Genomic DNA, 14581 nt, shown 5'->3' with positions numbered 1-14581 from the left:
GAATCTAGCCACCAGTGCTCTAGGGCATCTTGGGAGGGGCTCCAGTGCAGGCCAAGTTTTTCCACTGCCCATGCATAACCCACAGCCACTTGTTAGGAGCTACAAAGTGATCTTCAGATGGTTGCTGCCTGTGCTGCACATGAAGAATCCTGGGAGAGGCTAAGCTGTGAAACTAGACCCACTACCACTAGAGTCAGTCATGGGACCTTTTGGCAAGAGTAACGAGGCCATGTGTCCAAAGCCGAACATTGCTTTGGGGGATTTTTAATCCTTGGAGATATTTTAGAAAAGTCCACAGTGGAAGCCAAGACAGGCCATTTGTGTGGAAGAGCCACTGGTAGTGGCTTGGCTGGACCTTCCTGTGGGGCAGCATGTCAAGGAATCATTAGGGGAGAGGCTGACTGGGGGAGGGCTGAACAAAGAATCAATGGCACCTACCAGCACTTTTGCTGTGGAGAGAGCTGCCCCTCTAGTCCTCTTCTTGAAACCAGACCTGTATGTCTCTGTCACTTTTTCAGCTACTGTTCTTTCACTGGAGTTTAGGGCAAGTGTTTATGATCAAGTGAGTCTGTGCTCAGGCACTTTTAGAGGATGCCTGTGTCTACAGCAGCTTTCCAATTCACCTGGATGGAACCCTTGCTGGTGCTCTGGGCTGGGGAGTCGTGTATGGCTGGGCACTAGCAACCAGGATATCTTTCTGGATTCTTAACCACCATGCATAAGTGTGAGTTCAGCCTATTTTATGTCTCTGCCTCTCCTACCATTCTTGATGTGACTTTTTCTTTATATCTTTAAAGGATGTTATAGGAGTCTGTTCAACTAATCTTCATGTGATTCTCAGTGGTGGTCATTCTACAATTTACTGATAATTTTGATATGGTCATGGGAGGAAGTGAGCACAGCATTTATCTTGTTCATGATCTTGACCAGAAATTTTCTCATGAACATTCTTAATGACATCTAGAATAATGAATCCTTTCAAGAAAGTTTTCAATTTTCTTTCACAAATTCATCAAAGGAATCACTATATGGCAGCTATAGCCTTATGAATGTATTTCTTAAATTATAAGACTTAAAAGTAAAAAGTATTACTTGATCCATGGGCTTCAGAATGGTTGCTGTATTAGCAGGCATAGAAACAACATCAATCTCATTGTATATATTCATCAGAGCTCTTGGGTAACCAGGTGTATTTTCGGTGAGCAGTAATATTTTTAAATAATTCTTTTCTTCTGAGCAGTAGGTTTCAACAGTTGGCTTTAAAAAATCAGTAAACCATGTTGTAAACCGATGTACTATCATCCAAGTTTTGTTGTTCCATTTATAGAGCATAGGCAGAGTATATTAGCATAATTCTTAAGGGCTTTAGGGTTTGGGGAATGGCAAATGTGCATTGACTTCAATTTAAAGTCACCAGCTCTATTAGCCCATAGCAAGAGATTCAGCCTATCCTTTGAAGCTTTGAGGCCAAGCATTGACTTCTATTCTCCAGCTGTGAAAGTCCTAGATGGTATCTTCTTCCAATATAAGGCTGTTTCATCTACATGGAATATCCGATCTTAGCTAGATCTGAATAACTTTCTGCAGCTTTTACATCAGCATGTGCTGCTTCACTTTGTACTCTATGTTATGGAGACAGCTTCTTTCCTCAAATCTCATGAACCAACCTTTGCTATCCTTCTGCAGCTTCCTCACTTCTGTCAGCTTTCATAGAATTGAAGAGAGTTAGGGCCTTGCTCTAGATTAGGGAATGTTATGACTGTTTAATCCTCTGTCCAAATCACTAAAACTTTCTCCACATTAGCAATAAGACTGTTTAACTTATCATTTGTGCATTCACTGGAGTAGCACTTTTAATTTCCTTCAGAAGTTTTTCTTTTTTCCTTTCTTTTTTTTCTTTTTCTCTTTTTTTTTTTTTTTTAGGTGAAGCAACCCTTGGTTGACCTTGTCAGCTTACGATCCCTTATTTTTCACCTATTTTTATTTTTTTATGCCTATAGCACCTGGTCTTCTTAGGTGGTCTCCTATCCAAGTACTAACCAGACCCGACCCTGCTTAGCTTCCAAAATCAGATGGGATCCAGCTTGTTCAGGGTAGCATGGCCGTAGACCAGAACATTTTTTTTTTTTTTTGCATTCACAACTTGGCTAACTGTTTGGCACAAGAGGCCTAGCTTTCTGCCTGTCTTGGTTTCCACATGCTTTCCTCATTAGGCTTAATCATTTCTAGTTTTTGATTTAAAGAAAGAGAGATATGTGACTCTCTTTCACTTGAACACTTCACTGTCATTGTGTTGTTATTAACTGGCTTAATTTCAATATCATTGTGTCTCAGAAAATAAGAAGGCCTGAGGAGAGGGAGGGAGATAGGGGAATGGTCATTGGGTGAAGCAGTCAGAATACACACATTTGTCATTTAAGTTTGCCATTTTATATGGGTGCAGTTCACGGAGTTCCAAAACAATTACAATTGTAATATCAAAGCTCACTTATCACAGATCACCACAACAAATATAACAATGCAAAAGTTTAAAATATTGTAAGAATTACCAAAATGTAACACAGAGGCAAAAGTGAGCAGATGGAAAAATGGCATCAATACACTTGTTCAACACAGGATTGCCACAAGCCAGATTGAGTAAAATGCAATATCTGTGAGGTACTTAAATGAAGGAAAGCACAATAAAGTAAGATTTGTCTGCACTTATAATTTCTAAAGAAAATATAAAAAATATTTCATGAAATATAAACATGATTGGAATAGTAGTATGCTGTATATCCTTTTAATTTTCCATATCAAGGATAACTCTCATTTAATGGGTAACTCAAGGCATCGTTCATAAAATAAAAATTAATAACTTTATATTCTCTTCAAATATATTTTCTTCTTAGTAAAATGCACGTAAGTTTGTAATTACAGCCATTTGATGAGGAGAGAATCTGAGATAATAAATCCATCTGTCATAATAATACAAAGGGATCGTTCTTAATATTCTTCAAAAACAGTTTTTAATGAGTAAAAAGGTGAGGACATCAAACCAAATTTATATGCCAAAGAAAGAAAAGGCTTTTCAGTTCTTCAAACTTGTATTGATCAGATTTCTTCATTGTGTCTTCTGAGCCACTAGTCAAAACTTGAGTGAGGAGGAACCGTTATATCTATGGCTGCCTTCAGAAAGGGACCCTTTGCTAGAGAATTTTAATATTTTGTCATTGTAAGGCTATAATTATTGTAATAAAGTCAGCTTTTATATATTTACATGTAGCTATAAGCTAAATGCTTTCTAATTTGGGTAAATGTAGTTTGAATAACAATGAAGAGAAGACCCATAACTTTGATGAATCTTTCACATACTCATTTTTGAACAAATATCAGTATAACTTTATTCTAAACCAAATTTTTATTTAAAAAATTTCCCCAAGCTTAGCTGACAGTCTGTATATTTCAAATAATGCTCACTTAAACAAAACCAATACACACATAAAGGATTTTTTGGAGTTTCCTGTAATGTAAATCTGCTCAGTGACTTATGAAAACATTTCTTCTCACAGGTCTGTCACTAACTTCAGTACTTTAGTAACTCTCTAGCATGTGTATATAACAGAGTTCTTTAGTTATTAGCCTTGAGACCTTGGGAGTACCATTTAACCATGACCAATGTTGATAAAAATGTCATATCCTACTTACCATATCATAAGAAAAAGAGCTGTACTTGTTCAAATCATTAGAAGGGTGAGAAGGATTGTCCGTATACATGAAGAACAAACATATCCATCTTTATGGAACCTGGTACAGTGGCGTAAAGCTGGTGCTTCTATTCATTTGGAAGAGACAGGAATGAAAGGATGAAAGAAAGAGGTCCTCACTGTGGAAAGTGTGCTGAGTGATTCTTGTTCAGGCTTATCTACGATGAAGGCTGTATTCTCATTTATAAATGGAAGGAAGTGGAATAATTCTACCTTGGCTGCCTTAGAAGATGGAGCTCACTGAATATCCCACCAGAAAAGATGTTTTCCTTCTAGATAATGAAAGCTGCATTGTATACTGTGAAACTGTCACCAGAGAAATGCTAGACTGTGTTAGGAAAAGTAGCCTTTCTCTATTTTCAAAAAATCTACAAAACAAGAGATGCTTGCTGTTGTAGAGTGTTGTTAATTGAAAAATGTCCCTTTTGTACAGTTAATCTGAGGCTTCAGCAAGTTTCCACATTGTGCCTCAAATTTATCTGCAAGCAAAAAGTAAGCCATCCTACAGTGCTACCATATGTTAGAAAACCAATAACTAGAAATCTCATGTTTAGGAAAGTGAGGACTACCAGGAGATATAATGGAATTATGTGCAATCATAAAATGAAGAATATTTGAAGGCAGATAACATTCCTCAGAGTTAAAGGAAATATATTTAGAAATAGAATACATTGCTTGGAATCTTACAAACTTATATAAGACAGTATCCATAGAGGCCTAGACTGTAAAATGTAGATTCAAGAATGATTTAGCAGAGATAACAGTGGTGTATTGGGGAGGCTTGATGTTGGAGGGAGCCAGGATAAAATGAGGTGGGCCTTCTGTAAGTTGAGGTCAAATCTCAGAAGATAGCCATCTCTCCAGTAAACTGTCTAGTACTGTACTAGCCCAGGCCAGATGAAATCTGGATGTGTTTCAATATGGTAGATTGTATGGGACTTTACTCTTCTATTTCTTCCAGAAAACAAAGGAAAAGTCAAGCCTTTAGATTGACTATTCAACTGTTGAGACTCCTCCTCTTGGACTTTTATTTTTATTCCTTTTTAAATATTATTAGGTAGCAGATCACCCAAACAGTTAAATAAAATGCAAACTCCCTGATGGTGACCTTCAGGGAGCACAATGAGCAGTCACCTTCTCCCACTGCCTCCAAGTCTTTTGCTCCCTCCCTACTACCCAGGAGTCTCAGTAGCCTCCTTCAATTTCTCAATGAAAACATGCAGCTGTTCCTTATTCCTGGAATGTCCTTTCTCTTGCCTTTCACTTGCCTAAATGCTTGCCAAGATTCAGGTCACGGTTTCAATATAATTGTTTATATGTTTGTTTACTTGTTTATTTTCTGTCTGTTTGATACAGTCATCTTAAGTTGAGTTTCCCAGAAACAAAAAGCAATGACAATTCATGAGCAAGTGATTCACTAAGAAATGCTCCCAGGGAAGAACAGCCAGTCAGTGGGGGAAGCAAGACAAAGAAGGGAACCAAAGAAGAGGTGAGGATTTCAGACAAAGTGCCACAGAAGAGAGCACCAACCTGATCCTAATGGTCTGAGGATCACTTCCCTCATACAAGCTGTAGGTGAGGAGGTTACAGGCTCTGGAGTGAGGATCAGAGGCATAAACTCCTAAACAGGTATTCAGTGCCTGGCCCAGAGTTCCACAGAGTAGGTACATAATTATATTTGTGCTGATTAACTTATTAATGAATAAAAGAATCTATTTAATGGAAATGAAACAAAACACCAAGCACTAAAAACCTTGAGAGTCTTCTCTATGAAAATCTTTTGTGACCTTGACTTTGTTTAATAAAAATTACCTGTGTCATATGTGAGAAATGGAACTTGAGCCTCCTGGCACATGGTTAGCTTTGCAGGCATTCTTCAGTAGCATTTGAGTGTCTTCCTGTCTTGGGGACTGCTGGTAAGAAGTACATGTTAAACTGCTCCCTAGCAACATTGGTACCAGTTGAAACACAAGAGCAAATTATGTTTTCACAAACCACAAAAATAAAGACATTCTAAATAAAGAATAAGAAGAATGTGAAGAATATCACGAATGATGCACCACTGACATTTTATTTAAAAACAAAAAAAAAAACTCCCAAGGTCATTTTAGCCAGAAAAATATTACTCTGTTGGTTTAAAGTAGGAGGAAGCAGAAAAAAAGCTGGAGCAACTGAAAGACAGTAGGTGGCCTGGACAACAACTACACTGACCCTGGGCCTGCACTCAATCCAGAACGCCTGTCCTCATCTGGCATTTGTGTCCTCCCTGGCTCTCTTTTTTAAACACAGTAATGTAGAAGCCACATCCCAAACAAATTAAATCAAAATTTCTGGAGTCAGCATTTTTCTCAAAGGTCTTTAGGTGATTCTGATTTAAGAACTACCAGTCTCTGGAGAAAGGGGTCAAGATGGCGGACTAAGTAAAAGTGAGGTTTGCCTCCTCTTATGACTGCTTTAAAATTACAACCAAATTGTAAGACAATCAATTTGAAGAACTACCTGAAGTCTAGCTGATTGTAACACATACATCTGCAAATATAAAGAAAAAGCCACATTGAGATTGGTAGGAGGGACAGAGATGCAAAACAGGCTGGTCCCTCACCCGCATATGGTGGTTGAGCACCAAGAGGGAGAATATGGTTGCAGAGCACCCCCATGAAGGAATGAGGGGCCCTAGTTCCAGGGTTCCAGTCCCGGGAAGAAGAGTTTCCACAAAATCTGACTGTAAAAATCAGTAGGGATTCAGGCCTTCTGGGTGAAATTGAAAGAACCTGAAAACCCAGATGTCCCCCTTAGAGGGCCCATGCACAGACTCACTCACTCACAGACACTGGGCATCAGTGGAGGGTCAGCAGCTCAGAAGGCACAAGAAAAATAGGAGAAAAACTGAGCTGTGTGGCACAGGAGCAAAGGCTGGAGGGACAGCTGTCACTGTTCCTTTATTGAGCCCCCTCCATGGCAGTTTAAAGATGGGCTCCATCTTGCCTGTGTTGAACTCTTTCTTTGCACAGCCAATTCTGAAGCTGCATTGGCCTGGTGAGGCCATCCCACTCCACCCGGTGTCTCCCAAAGACTCCACCCCACCCAACTGAAAAATTACCTGGGGTAGCTTATTGCCAGGCAGCCAGCCTCACCCTGTGCCTTCCCTGAGCCATGCATTCATCACCAAATAATATCCCTTAGCTCACACAGCCTGCAAATTTCAGGAGAGACTTCTGACTGCTGGCCGCAAGTGTCAGCCTGAGTTGCAGAGTCTTGGAGGCAGATTGCAGGTGTCTGTGGGTCTGAAGTGGATGGTGGATGGCTTTGCTGTGCCCTGAGACTTTCACAAGAGGCCACAGGCTCAACACAGGCACCTCATCTGAATCTGCATTGCCCTGACAAGATTGGCTCACTCTACCTTGTGTCTCTGAGACCCCCACACCACCTAAGGCACAAATTACCTATGGCTGCCTGTTCTCAGGCAGGCAATCCCACACTGTTCTTTCTATGGGTTGCAAATTCAACAGCAAACAATAGCCCTCAGCTCACATGGCACATGTGCAGCCCAGGCAGCTCAGGAGAGACTTTTGATGGTGGGCCAGAAGCCCCAATCCAAGCTACAGTATTTTCTGAACAGATCTTGAGTGTCGGTGGGCCCAAGGTGGACAGTGGCTGGCCTTGCTGCAATCTGAAACTTTTACAGGAAGTCACAAATTCAGTACAGGCATGAAACTTGAATATACATAGGCCAGATAAAATCTGCTCACTATACCTAAGTGACTTCTTGGGTACCCGCCCCACCTAACTCGCATACCACCCAAAGTCTCTTTCAGCTGCAGAGTCTTAAGAGCAGCTGGCATCAGACTACAACAGAGAACCACCTAACTAGCCCCATAAGCATCACACCCAAAGTGTGGTTTCAAAGGTACATGATCCTGCTGAGGCAAATTCCACTCTGAGGGGTCGGCCCCTACAAACATCTCATACTCTGTGAGTGTGGCCAATCCCCACAGTCAGTAAACCAGAGAGTCAATCTTATCCACTGATGAGCTAACAATAATCAAGGACTAGCTATAACAGGAAAACACACACAACCCACACAAGGAACACACCCAGAGCCCCTGGTGCAGGTGATCAGGGAGACTGTGCTACTGGGCCACACAGGATACTTTTTACATAAGGCCACCTGGCCAAGGCTGGGAAACCTCACAAAACTTAATATATAGAAACAAACACAGAGAAGCAGCTAAAATGAGAACACAAACATACCACTAATGAAACAACAGAAGAAAATTCCAATTAAAAAAAAACTGAATGAAATGGAGGCAAGCAACCTACCAGAGAAGAGTTCAAAACACTCGTTATAAGGATGCTCAATGAATTTAAGGAGAGAATAGATGATCTCAGGGAGGACTTCATCAGAGAGATAGTAAGCATAAAAAAGGACATAAAAATCATTTTAAAAGAACCAGTCAGAAATAAAGAATACAATAACTGAAATGAAGAGTACACTAGAAGGAATCGACAGTAGATTAGATGAAGCAGAAGATCAAATCAGCGAGATGGAAGAAAAGGTAGCAGAAAACACCCAATTAGAACAGCAAAAATAAAAAATCAAAAAAAATGAGGAGAGTTTAAGGGACTTCTGGGACAACATCAAGCATGCCAACATGTGCATCATAAAGGTACCAAGGAGAAGAAAAATCAAGGAATTGAGAACTTCTTTGAAGAAATAATGACAGAAAATTTTCCTAACCTGGTGAAGGAAATAGATATACAGATCCAAGAAGCACAAAGAGTTCCAAACAAGAGGAACACAAACAGACCCATGCCAAGGCACATCATAATTAAAGTACCAAAGGTTAAAGACAAACAGAATCTAAAGAGCAAAAAGAGAAAGGCCAGTAGTTGCTTACAAGAATACTCCCATAAAAATGGCTGCTGATTTTTCAACAGAAACTTTGCAAGGTAGAAGTAATTGGCATGAGATATTCAAAATGATGGAAAACAAGAACCTACAACCAAGAATACTCTACCCAACAAGGCTGTTAATTAAAATGGAAGATAAGATAAAGAGCTTCCCAGAATGGAAAAAGCTAAAGGAATTCATCACCAACAAGCCAGTATTACAAGAAATATTAAATGGAGACTTCTGTAAAAAAAGAAAAAAAGAAAAAAAGGGAAAAAAACCCATAAATATAAATAATAAAATGGCAATAACTATGTATCTACCCATAATTACTTTAAATATAAATGGATTAAATACTCCAATCAGAAGACATAGGGTAACTGAATAATAACAAGATTCATTCATATGCTATCTATAAGAGACCCACTTCAGATCAAATGACACATACAAACTGAAAGTAAATGGATGAAAAAAGATATTTCATACAAATGGAAATTTAAAAAGCTGGGGTAGCAATATTTATATCAGACAATATAGAATTTAAAACATGAGTGATAAAAAGAGACAAAGAATGTCATTAGATAAAAGTAAAGGGATCAATACAAGAGGACATAACCCTCGTAAGCATTTATGCACCCAACATAAGAACACCTCTATATATAAAGCAATTATTGATTGACATAAAGAGAGAGATTGACAGTAAAACACTCAGAAGACTTTATCACCCCATTGACACCAATAGACAGATCTTCCAGACAGGAAATCAACAAAGAAACAGCAGCCTTAAGTGACACACTAGACTGGATGGATTTAAGTGATATTTTCAGAGTGTTTCATTCAAGAGGAGCAGAATATACATTCTGCTCAAGTGCACAGGGAACATTTTCCAGGATAGTTCAATGTTAAGCCACAAAACGAGTCTCAATAAATTTAAGAAGATTGAAATCATATCAAGCATCTCCTCTGACCACAATGGTATGAAACTAGAAATCAACTACAAGAACAAAACTGGAAAATACACAGACACATAGAGGCTAAATATCACAATACTAAGCAATGAATGGGTTAACAATGAGATCAAGAAAGAAAACAAAATATAGATAGAGACTAATGAAAATGAAAACACAACTCAAAATCTATGTGACACAGCAAAAGCAGTCCTAAAAGAGAATTGATAATACAGGCCTACTTCAAGAAACAAGAAATATCTCAAGTAAACGATTTAACCTTACACTTACAAGAACTCGAAAAAAGGACAGCAAACAAAACTCAAAGAGAGTAGAAGGAAGGAAATAATAAAGATCAGAGCCAAAATAAATGAAATAGAGTCTATAAAAACAATACAAAAGATCAATAAAATGAAGAGCTAGTTCTTTAAAAATATAAACAGAACTGATAAAGCTTTAACCAGACTCATCAAGAAAAAAGGGAGAGAGGACCCAAATAAATAAAATTAGAAATGAAAGAGAAGTAACTACAGACTCCACACAAATATAAAGGATTATAAGAAAATACTATATGATCGATTACCACCAATGAAATTGAATCAGTAATCAAAAAACTTTCTAAAAAGAGAAGTCCTGGTCCAGGTGGCCTCACAGGTGAATTTTACCAAATATTCAAAGAATTAACATCTATCCTTTCCAAACTCTTCCAAAAAATTCTGAAGGAGGTAAGGATCCTTAACTCTTTTTATGAGGCTACCATTACCCTGATTCCAAAACCAGTCAAAGACATTACGAAAAAAAAAAAAAATCTATCGGTCAATATCCCTGATGAACAGTGATGTAAAAATCCTCAACAAATATTAACAAAGTGATACCTTAAAAAGACTAAACACCATGGTCAAGTTGTATTTATTCTTGCGAGCTTAGTTTAATATTTGCAAAACAATTAACATGATACACCACATTAACAAATTGAAATATAAAAATCATGTAATCAATCTATAGATGCAGAAAATGCATTTGGCAAAATTCAACATCCATTTACGATAAAAGCTCTCAGCAAAGAGGGAATAAAGTGAATATACTTCAACATAATAAAGACCATATATGACCACTAACATCACACTCAATGGGGAAAAGCTAAAAGTATTTTCCTTAAGATTAGGTAAAAGACAAGTGTGTCCACTTTCACTAATTTTATTCAACATAGTGTTGGAAGTCCTAGCTACAGTAATCAAACAAGAAATAGAAATAAAAGGCATCTAGATTGGAAAGAAAGAAGTAAAACTGTCATTATTTGCAGATGACATGATACTATATGGAAAGAACCCTAAAGATTCCACCAAAAGACTGTTAGAACTGGTAAATGAATTCAGTAAAGTAGCAGGATACAAAATTAATATTCAGAAGTTGGTTGCATTTGTATACAACAATGATGAACTATCAGAAAAAGAAATTAGGAAAATAATCTCATTTAAAATTGTATCAAAACAATAAAATACCTAGGAATCAAATTAACCAAGGAGGTAAAAAATCTGTTCTCAGAAAATTATGTCATTGAAAAAAATGAAGAAGATACAAATATATGAAAGCATATACCATGCTCATGGGTAGGAAGAATCAGCATTGTTAAAATGTCCATACTACCCAAGCAACCTATAGTTTCATTGCAATCCCTATCAAAATACCAATGGCATTTTTCAGAGAACTAGAACAAATAATTTTTAAATTTATTTGGAACCTAATAAGATCCTGCATAGCCATGGCAATCTTGAGAAAGAACAAAGTTGGAGGTGTTACACTATCTGATATCAAACTATATTACAAGGCTATAATAATCAAAACAGCATGGTACAGGCATAAAAACAGATACAGAGATGAATGGAATGGAATAGAAAACCCAGAAATATATCTACACCAATATGGTCATTTAATCTATGACAAAGGAGGCAAGAATATACAATGAGATAAAGACAGTCTCTTCAACAAATGGTGTTGGGAAAACTGGACAGATACATGCAGAAAAAAATGAAACTAGACCACCTTCTTATACCATATACAAGCATAGAATTAAAATACATTAAAGACTTAAATATAAGACCTGAAACCATAAAACTCCTAGAAGAAAACATAGGCAGTAAGCTCTGTGATATTGCTATTAGTAATTTTTTTTTTCTGATCTATCTCCTTGGTCAAGGAAAACCAAAATAAATAAATAAACAAATCGAACTACATGAAACTAAAAAAGTTTTGCACAGCAAAAGAAACCATCAACAAAATGAAAAGACAATATACTGAATGGGAGAAGATATTTGCCTATGATACATCTGATAAGTGGTTAATATCCAAAAATATATAAGGAACTCATATGACTCAACAACAAAAAAACAAACAACTCAAATAAATAATGGGCTGAAGATTTGAACAGATATTTCTCCAAAGAGGAATTACAGATGGCCAACAGACATATGAAAAGATGCTCAAGATCATTAATTATCAGAGAAATGCAAATTAAAACCACAATGAGATATCACCTCACACTTGTCAGAATGGTTATCATCAATAAATCAAAGAACAAGTGTTGGCGAGGATATAGAGAAAAGGGAACTTTCATACACTGTTGGTGAGGTTGCAAATTGAAAAAATGTTTGGAGGGTCCTCGCAAAATTAAAAATAAAACTACCTTTTACTCAGCAATTGCACTTCTGGATATTTATCCAAAGAAAACCAAAACACTAATTTGTACAGATCTATGCACCCTTATGTTCATGGCAGTGCTATTCACAATAGACAAGATATGGAAGCAACCTACGTGCCTCTCAATAGATGATTGGATAAAGAAGTTATGGTACATATATAAATGGAATATTACTCAGCCACAAAAAAAAATGAAATTTTACCATTTGCAATGACACGGATGGACCTAGAGTAAATTATGTTAAATAAAATAAGTAGACAGAGAAAGATAAATACCATATGATTTCACTTAAATGCAGAATCTAAGGAACAAAAAGAACAAACTAAGCAAAAACAGACTCACAGATAAGAGAACAAACTGGCACTTTACAGAGACAGAGAGGGTTAGGGACTGGGTGAAAATGATGAAGGGATGAAGAAGTACAAATTAGTAGTTATAAAACAGTCACAGGATTATAGAGTACATCATAGGAAATATAGTCAATATTATTGTAAATAGTGCTGCAGTGAACCTAGCGGATTGAATATAGCTTTTTCTAATGAGTGTTTTCATTTTCTTTGAGTACCCAGAAGTGAAATTTCTGGGTCATAATGTAGCTCTATACTGTATCACTGTGTGATTCTAAAAATGTAACAACTGTTCCAGTTTTATGAAAGTAGGTTAGATCCTTGCACAGTGGATGTTGTTGTCTTGAATTTACCCTTTGCTTCTGGAAATGACCTGGAGGAAATATATGTGCTCGTTTAAGGGACTAACACAGCTCTCCTGCTTTTGTTAGCAGATTGGGCCATATTGTTTCAGCTGGAATGATCCCCTCGTAACAGCCCCATCTGTCCATTAGCATGGGCTTGGGGAGAATTGTGAAAATATCAGGCTCCTAGGGCTGGATGTACTCAGAGGCTGTCTCTTTAGTAGGCCAAGCACTGATCTGTTCATTGTGATTCTCTTCTCATAACACCTGGAATCAACCCTCACTGGAAAATCTTCAGTATTTGGGATATCAGAACAAAGATAAAGATGATAAGGACTTTGAGGGGAGTTTTGAAAGAGCCAGCTGCCAAACAAATGAGAAATGAGAGGAGTGTGTGTTGTCTGTGTCATTTCCATGGACCTGGAAGCCACCGGAAGATGTTTCAAAACATTATAAATAAGAAGTTACTGTAAGTCCATAAATACTTAAAATGTGCTATCAGAAGGTAAAAGGTAGCCATAGCAGCATTTGATGTATCAGTAAAGACTAGTCTCCAAGCTGGGGATGAAAAAAGATAGTGGGTACCATTTTCTTGCAGTCTTCTTTCAGAAGATTCATTGCAGCTTAAACTTGTTCAGTAGAACAGTCATCCTGGATCCACTGGTCATACTTCTTAGAAGTGTCAGGAGTCACTGAGTTCGCTAATTAATAAATTAAAGTTCTCTGAGATGTGTAAGTCATTCTAAATAACTCATTCTGAAGACCTGAGTAACTGGAGCAGGGGAGAACAAAGCAGATTCAATATCTGCTAGCTCATCACAAAACTTACTTATGGAAACTGTCCCACTCCATGTCAGGGTACAGAAAGTGTCCATGTCCTGCAAGAGCTAACATGCTGAAAGTGAAACTGGCACTTACTGATATCACAAATATAAACTTGATGAATTACTATTCAAGATGTGCTTCAATTTCAGCAAACTGATAGTTACCACATGAGGGGAATTTCTACATGGGTCAAAAAAAGGCGAGAAGAACTATTCAATCACCAGATAGTATGTAACAGGAAGAGTGACTCATGTCTTTCATGCGTCCATTTCTAGTGTTTTTTTCTAGCTCAGTCAGGAATTATGGTGGCATCCCTATTTTACAGATAATAAATTTATGATTCCTACCAGTGGTTTTTCAGCTTAGCTGCATATTAGAATCAAATATAAACTTACAATCACATATAAACTTACAATCACATATAAAATACTTATAAAATCCCTGATGTTCAGAGCATCAGAGATCCAGGTATCAAAACTCTTGAAGCCCCTAAGTGAGCCTATAAGCACAGCCAAGCCCCAGGACATTGGTGACTTGCCCAAGGTCACAGAGCTTGGAGAGGGCAGACCAAATTTTAACTCCAAATCTTGTGCTTTTCCTATTTTCCTTTTCCTTTTCCATATTTACTAATCTATATCTTAAAGTCATGTTGATCCAAATTATCTAAATCAGAACCAGAAGCCCCAGTTTTCTATTAAAATTCAATGTTTGTACATTTTACACCAGACAAAAAGTGCAAATAAATATTGAATCTTCGTTGATGACACGTGTCAACTGAAGGTT

The 14581-nt window shown here is 37.4% G+C and overlaps 1 protein-coding gene and 1 pseudogene across 1 annotated transcript in view; one reads left to right on the top strand and one right to left on the bottom strand.

Moving 5' to 3' along the window:
- Positions 1 to 14581, top strand: part of SYNDIG1 (synapse differentiation inducing 1) — a 159479-nt gene that overhangs the window by 28056 nt on the left and 116842 nt on the right. The gene's annotated exons all lie outside the window — the stretch shown is intronic.
- On the bottom strand, positions 1992 to 2110 carry LOC111730676 (annotated as a pseudogene).

This window comes from Pteropus vampyrus, unplaced genomic scaffold (genome assembly GCF_000151845.1).
Source record: "Pteropus vampyrus isolate Shadow unplaced genomic scaffold, Pvam_2.0 Scaffold327, whole genome shotgun sequence".
NCBI lineage: Eukaryota > Metazoa > Chordata > Mammalia > Chiroptera > Pteropodidae > Pteropus > Pteropus vampyrus.
Note: the sequence above shows the minus strand (reverse complement) of the source record. Positions and strands in the feature narration are given on the sequence as shown.